A 7,832-nucleotide genomic window follows, 5' to 3' on the forward strand; every position below is an offset into this window, starting at 1 on the left:
TTTGGACAGAAGGAAGTTTGTAATATCAAATCCAATTAAAAATTGAAAAAGTTGTTTGGCTGTCATTTTCAAAAAAAGATTGAGTCGGAGACTTCCCGGAGGTCAGCTATTATTCTTTTCATCCACTCATTCCAATGCAGTTTGGACTTCCAAGCCTTCTTCAACATACAATCCTCTTTTTTGTTGGAGGCTCTGTAGATTTTAGCAGTGCAGGAAAACACTGCTGAGATTTTAGTTATTATACGCCCACCCTCTAAACCCTTCAACACTGTAAATCCCCACCCATGTTTGTGTTATTTCTCATTGTGTGTATGTCGTAGGGGGGCTCTGTGTGTAACGTGTGGTGATACGTCCTAGGCGGATGGCAGATCTGTCGTCTGTGGTCGTGAGACCCTTTTGCCTGAGGACAGTCTGTTGGGGGGGCAGATCTCGGAGAAAACAGCACCAGCTTCAGCTTCTCTCTGCCAAACACATCGCTCAGAAAGACAAGATACAGCACGCTCATCGAGGTCAGCATGCAGACAACACACATGATCATAACCCAACCAGTCTAAAATTTTCATACCCCACACAATAAGGACTCTTATGTAGCCCTAAATTATTGGCGCCCAAGGCCATAATGAAGAATAATGTACTATGCGTGTTAACTGGGTTACTTTTTAAAATGAACTACTCCCTGCTAATGTTGTCTCTGGCGTACATATGTCTTCCTTACATATCAAAATCATATCTACTTAGATATCAAGGCTAAAACCACACCTTAAATGCAAATAAATGTCTGTGTTATTAAATTATATTGAAATATGTGGTCAAGTATTGACTGATTTTTGCACCAGATTTTTTCATCCTCAGGTTTTGTTATATAGTGTGGTGTGTGTGAAATGCACATTAGCAAGCAGTAGCCTACTCTTTGTCTCCGTGTAAACCAAAAACTAAACAATCAACACATTGAGTCTAATAACTAAATCATATTTTGTTGAAACATCTAAATCATCAAGCTTCAAACAGGGGCATATATATAATATATTATATCTATATATATATATATATATTATAGCTATATAATATAATATATATATATATATATATATATATATATATATATTATATATATTAATATATATATATATATAATATATATATAAAATTAGAAGTGCACAGATGTACTACACAAGAAATATATAGAAAAAAAAATGTGTTGTGAATATCATCCTTTATTTTCAGTTTGTTACTGACACACAAATCTAGACAGATTGCAGAACCTTAATCAACTCAAGTTGGGGAAATTTTGATGAAAAAAACACAGATGCTTTGGTTAGAGTGGAAGTTTAATGGAGCTTTGTTATTCAGTGATGTTTTCAACTTTAAAATAAAAATTAAATAAATCAATAAAAAAAGATGGATAAAAACTTATGTTTCAGCAGTTTTCATTATCAGTATTCATTTAAAGCAATCACATGGATTTTTTACATGGCAGTGTGTTTCAAAATTCAGGGAAACAAAAAAGGAAAAAAAAACAGAGGATTTTTTTGTTTTTTTTATTAGTTGTTCTGTTATTTTCTTTTTTTGTAGTAGAAAAAAATACTACACACACACACACATTTATATTATAACAGTGCACTCTGTTTTCAATCTGATTTCATCTTTGTGTGGATTATTTGGTTTTATTGCGAAAAACAGAAGCATGCTGAATGGACTCTGATGTGAATTTCAAATGGCTTAAATGGGGCTCTGGTTTTTTTTGTTGTGGGTTTTTTTTTTAGTAATAAATAACTGTGGGTGGGGGGGTTTTTATGCGATTAAACTTTATTATAGTTTTTTTTATAGGAAAAATTATTTACCCCCAAGGCGCCCGTTACACATTTTTCCTGTGTTAGTATTTAATGGGTGTGGACAAAATTTTCATTTTTAGGTCTATTTCTTTAATGTTAGGTGTTAGACTATTCTTAAATCAATTTTAGACCGAATTTTGGTGAGTTTGTATTGCACAATATACAGACATATATTTGTGTTTAAAAAAATCACATGCTTTTGGTTTTTCAGTTTAGCAATCATGCATGGGTGTGTCACACCTTAAGTGTATTTTTATTTAATATTGCATCTTGAGCATCACCACACTCTCACCTGTCTCCATGTGCCATCTCTGTAGACCCATATGGAATCTGCATTTTTCTGCACTGATTTTAGGGGAGGGAAAATTTAATGACACATGACAAAGTGTGTTTTTGGAGCTCAGAGTACAACTCGATTTCATGTTGGCCTGCTGTACATGAGTTGCACTTGCGATCGAAAAAAATTGCTTGTCTCCATTCAGTCTATCCACCACCTCAAGCACCTGCGCAGGGGCCGCAGAAGATCGTCTGCCCTGGTAGCCCACACAGAGCTTCGCCCAGCCAGCTGGGATCCCACGAAACTCACCGCCACATTTCACACCACGCCAACGCCCTCTGCCATTTCCACATCTCTGCCAGCATCAATCCCAACACAGGTGCGCTCACACACACACACACACACACTTGTGTTTGTAAACATGGTATATGAGAACTAGGGCTGTGAATCTTTGGGTAGGGACAGCGAATTGATTCGATTCACGATTCATAGGTTTTCGATTCGATTCAAGAACAATTTTTGCAAATTCAGAATGATTCGATTCGATTCACAATTAAATTCAATTCAATTAAAAAATGTGATTTTGCATTCTTAAGTGCATTCACAGGATTATTTAAATGCTTTCCTTAAATTCGTTAAATGCTTAGTCAGTGGGCAAATTACACAACAGCCTTTATGGTTAGAGAACCATAGGTTACAGAAAAAAAATACTTTTGTCCATTGTTAGATTCTAGTTTAATGATGCTATGGCATGACATATGTAGAAATTTATGCTAAGACATTATATTAATTTATACTAAGATTTTAAAGACTTAAAAAAAAGTATTATGTATAGACTAACATTTTTTCACACCAGGGGCATAGCCATAATTTCAGAAGTGACAGAAATATCAAATAGCCTACAATAATTTTATGTATGTATGTATGGGATTTATTTTTTTTCTCTTAATCTTTTCTTATCTTTTACTTTGAATTTGCTATAAGAAATCAAATACGCTGTTGGACAATAATCAATCATTTGTAATCTGTCATTTTTTCCTATTGGCAATTTTATCGTTTTATATACACAACCACCCATTTTCTGCACAGAACAAGGTAGAAAATATACTTTATAGTTTCTGTACTGTAATAAATATGTCAATTAGCACTGCATCATTCATAAATTTTATTTATTTATTGTGTTTATTATCTTAACGTTTCATCAGTTCAGTGTGCTTTTTATTCCGTTTAGCTGCAGATATAGCCTGGCACGTCTTAAGTTCTATGAGCGCGAGATCACTTCTCTTTCAGTGCAAAAACTTCTTGATATAATTTTCATAAAATAAAATGCTATAGTATTTAACTTTTCCTCTCCATCGGCGAATGATGAATCTGAAAGAAAACATACCCGATGTCTGTTTGCTATAGCAACGAATGCTACTATCATGCATCTGACTAACAGATAAACCTTGCGCTCTTATTGCAAGGTTGTTGTTAATGCTGTGGTTATTTTAACAGTTTTCTTCGTACATTCAGTTCAACAACATTGTTAAAACACATTTATCATTCAATAGAGCTGTGCATATGCTTTAGACACATACGTTTTTGCTCTGTCCATGCAATAAATATGCAGCCTTCAACTGCTTAGGTAATGTCATCGGTATGACCCAAGACCCATTGAAAAACTACAGAAAAGTAAAACTACTTCACTTTAGCATTACTGGGCACGAGTCCTAGAAGAGATCACACATCAGCTGCTCAAAAAATGTGTCAGGGAAACGAACGGCGCGCAAGCGCAATCCTGTGACAGTCACAGGCCTTAAATCATGGAGCGCGTGAAGGAGAGATGCGAGGGCACGAACACTGTTTAAGGTCTCCATTAATTTTGTGCTTGTAGTAATTTAATGTGTATATATTTTAAAAGCATTGAATCGCTATAGAATCGCGATTCATAAACGATTCTTAGCATTTTAAATCGATTACTGTCCAAAATCGACGATTCACGATTGAAAAAAATCCATGTTTCAAGATTAAATGGATACTCCATCCCAAAATGAAAATTTTCATATGCTGTGTATGCTCTTCTGTGTCATCCACGCCACAAGGATGCACTGTTTTATTTCAAATCAAAGCTAAATACACGTAGAAACAGCGCATCCTTGTGGCGCGGACACAGAAGAGCATACGTTGATATGGAGAGACACAGAGGAGACTGTTGACAAAGGAATTATTGAATATATAAAAGTTGTTATTTTTGTTTTCTTCGCTTACAAAAAGTGTTCCCGTCGCTTCATATAACCCAGATTGTACGTCTGAAGGCAGATGGCGTATTCTGAAGACGACTTTCATACCTTTTCTGGACCTTGACAGTGTTATTTACTTGGCAGTCAATGGGACAGTTACAGGCCTCCTGGTTTTCATCCAAAATATCTTAAATTGTGTTCCGAAGACAAACAGAGCTTTTATGAGTTTGGAATGACATGGGGGTAAGTGATTAATGACAAAATTTTCATTTTGGGGTGGAGTATCCCTTTAATGCATATGCATCGTCAGGGTTTGTAATCAATGCATCAAGAAACCGAGTGATTCGTTACACCCCTAACGAGAACACAGTTTTATATAATTACATAGAGGTTACACCGTGAGCATGGTTTATGAGGATGTTTCCTTCGTCCTCATGAATGGAATAACCTGTTAAGCCTGACATATAAAATGTGTCTTTGTATTTTTTATTTTTTTTAATGGAGCAGTTTAGTGCACTGGCACGCACTCAAATATTGGGGTTATACAGGTCCTTCTCAAAAAAATTAGCATATTGTGAAAAAGTTCTTATTTTTCCATAATGTATGATAAAAATTAAACTTTCAGATATTTTAGATTCATTGCACACCAACTGAAATATTCAGGTCTTTTATTGTTTTAATACTGATGAGTTTGGCATACAGCTCATGAAAACCCAAAATTCCTATCTCAAAAAATTAGCATATTTCATTCCGACCAATAAAAGAAAAGTGTTTTTAATACAAAAAAAAGTCAACCTTCAAATAATTATGTTCAGTTATGCACTCAATACTTGGTCGGGAATCCTTTTGCAGAAATGACTGCTTCAATGCGGCGTGGCATGGAGGCAATCACCCTGTGGCACTGCTGAGGTGTTTGTGGAGGCCCAGGATGCTTTCATAGCGGCCTTAAGCTCATCCAGAGTGTTGGGTCTTGCATCTCTCAACGTTCTCTTCACAATATCCCAAAGATTCTCTATGGGGTTCAGGTCAGGAGAGTTGGCAGGCCAATTGAGAACAGTAATACCATGGTCAGTAAACCATTTACCAGTGGTTTTGGCACTGTGAGCAGGTGCCAGGTCGTGCTGAAAAACGAAATCTTCATCTCCATAAAGCTTTTCAGCAGATGGAAGCATGAAGTGCTCCAAAATCTCCTGATAGCTAGCTGCATTGACCCTGCCCTTGATAAAACACAGTGGACCAACACCAGCAGCTGACATGGGCACCCCAGACCATCACTGACTGTGGGTACTTGACACTGGACTTCAGGCATTTTGGCATTTCCTTCTCCCCAGTCCACCCCAGACCATCACTGACTGTGGGTACTTGACACTGGACTTAAGGGTTTTTTTCATTTGATTATAGTAATTTGGACCACTGAGCAACAGTCCAGTGCTGCTTCTCTGTAGCCCCGGTCAGGCGCTTCTGCCGCTGTTTCTGGTTCAAAGCACACGCCTGTGCACGGTGGCTCTGGATGTTTCTACTCCAGACTCAGTCCACTGCTTCCGCAGGGTCCCCAAGGTCTGGAATCGGTCCTTCTCAACAATCTTCCTCAGGGTCCGGTCACCTCTTCTCGGTGTGCAGCGTTTTTTGCCACACTTTTTCCTTCCCACAGACTTCCCACTGAGGTGCCTTGATACAGCACTCTGGGAACAGCCTATTCGTTCAGAAATTTCTTTCTGTGTCTTTACCCTCTCGCTTGAGGGTGTCAATGATGGCCTTCTGGACAGCAGTCAGGTCGGCAGTCTTACCCATGATTGCGGTTTTTGAGTAATGAACCAGGCTGGGAGTTTTTAAAAGCCTCAGGGAATCTTTTGCAGGTGTTTAGAGTTAATTAGTTGATTCAAATGATTAGGTTAATAGCTCGTTTAGAGAACCTTTTCATGATATGCTAATTTTTTTGAGATAGGAATTTATGGTTTTCATGAGCTGTATGCCACAATCATCAGTATTAAACAATAAAAGACCTGAAATATTTCAGTTGGTGTGCAATGAATCTAAAATATATGAAAGTTTAATTTTTATCATTACATTGTGGAAACTAATGAACTTTTTCACCAATATGCTAATTTTTTTGAGAAGGACCTGTACTGTTCTGGAACAGTGTTGTAAATAAAACTTAACCACTGATTTCTAGTTGTGTCCTCTCTTTTGGAAGCCAAGGCCAAACAAAGTAGTAGGAAACACAGCGTCTCCACAACATGGCGGTGACGCCAACAATAGTGAGGTTAGAATTTAAGTTTTGTTTTTTTTCTTTTAATTTTGGTTTGTGTTGTGTTGTGCTTACCTTACAGTGACTTAGACATGTGGGGGGCATGTTTAAACGAGGCGTTTTTGGAAGGTGTGGATGAGCGTTCACTTTTGTAAAGAATATTTCTTTGGTTTTGAGACTTTAATCTTTGAAAATCTTTACATTTCTACTGTATGAACGAACAGCTTTTAACACTCCAAAGACAAAGGAACACATGAAATCACATCATATGACCCCTTTAAAAAAGTTTGTGTAGGGTTTTTTTTTTTCTTTAATTATTATATTTGATGCATCAGGCTTTTATGGCTCTAGTAACTATATAGTATTAATATAGTAAACTCTTAAACTAATATAGGACAATGGGAAGCTCATACTTGAGGAGGAAAAAAAATGAGGCCCAAAAACTACCAAAAATAGTTGCTGATATTTTTTTTTGTCCAAAAAGACTGGCTGCTTTTAATGTGAATCAGTGAGGTGTTTATAACAGTATAGCAGACTACTTACAGTACATAAAATTCTTATAATTATTAGTTGTTCCCAATAATATATCTTGCTAAGATGATATGTAAATGATTTATTTTATTTTATTTTATATTATTATTATTTTTTTTTTTATCAAAGCTCTGTACTTTTTATTGTGGGGGACAAGACATATAATTCAATGCAGCGATGATTGAGAGATGCACAAATGAACGTTCCTTAAAAGGGTGGTTGATCAGCTTTTTTCGAAGGCTTGGTTGTTTATGGCGTGCAGTGTAACACGTGTTCATGCTTTGTTTTTAAAAAATGCATTATTTTCACATATTTTATGTTTATTTACACCACTGTTTCCTTTCTCGTCCAAACGGTCTGTTGAGTTCCTAGTTCTATGAAGCCCCTTCCTCAGAAATATGCAGTCGGGTTCAGATTGGTTAGCTGGCCCAGTGTGTTGATTCGCTAATCGTACTAGTAGTGCACATTGTCAGGAAACGTCACGCCCCCTTACCTTTACTGGTAGTTGCATGTTCCCAGGGAAGGTTTTTTGTAAACTTTGCATTGAACTTTGAGCATTGTTACTTTCAAATGTTTGTATATACTCTAATAGCAAAATTACACACTTATAAAAAAAAAAAAGAAAAGTAAAATCATAATCAACCACCCCTTTAAAAGCTTTCAAAAATGTATTACTGTATGAGAATCATTAAAGATTTCACAAGAAAAAGACATGTACTACG

The sequence above is a fragment of the Cyprinus carpio genome, chromosome A18 (genome assembly GCF_018340385.1).
Source record: "Cyprinus carpio isolate SPL01 chromosome A18, ASM1834038v1, whole genome shotgun sequence".
NCBI classification, from domain to species: domain Eukaryota; kingdom Metazoa; phylum Chordata; class Actinopteri; order Cypriniformes; family Cyprinidae; genus Cyprinus; species Cyprinus carpio.